The following is a 639-nucleotide window of genomic DNA, read 5'->3' on the forward strand; positions in this document are numbered from 1 at the left end:
GCTCCCAGCACCCCCCAGTGGCCCCCCAGCACTCCCAGTACCTTCCAGTGCTCCCAGTCCCATCCCAGTACCCCCCAGTACCCTCCCAGTAGCCCCCAGTACCCTCCCAGTAGCTCCCAGTGCCCTCCCAGTCTGCCCCAGTTCCCTCACCATGGTCCACCAGCCAGGCCATGCACAGCGAGTTCAGCTTCTCGTCAAAGAACTCCACGCCCTGCGTGAAACCAGTGCTCCCAGTACAGACCAGTACCCCACAGCCATAGCCGCAGCACCCTCCCGCTACGTCCCAGTCCCTCCCAGTCTGTCCCACTGCTCTCCCAGCGCCCTCCCAGTATCCCTCAGTCCCTCCCAGTGCTCCCCAGTTCCCCCAGTGTTTCATCCCCCTCCCAGTCCCTCCCAGTCCATCCCAGTGCCCCCATCAAGCACTAAATCCTCCTCCCAGTCCCTCCCAGTCCTCCCAGTGCCCCCACCCAGCGCTCTATTCCCCTCCCAGTCCCTCCCAGTGCCCCCACCCAGCGCTCTATCCCCCTCCCAGTCCCTCCCAGTCCCTCCCAGTGCCCCCATCAGGCACTTTGTCTCCCTCCCAGTCCCCCCCAGTGCCCCCATCAAGCGCTCTATCCCCCTCCCAGTCCCTCCCAGTCC

Source organism: Meleagris gallopavo, chromosome 1 (genome assembly GCF_000146605.3).
Source record: "Meleagris gallopavo isolate NT-WF06-2002-E0010 breed Aviagen turkey brand Nicholas breeding stock chromosome 1, Turkey_5.1, whole genome shotgun sequence".
NCBI lineage: Eukaryota > Metazoa > Chordata > Aves > Galliformes > Phasianidae > Meleagris > Meleagris gallopavo.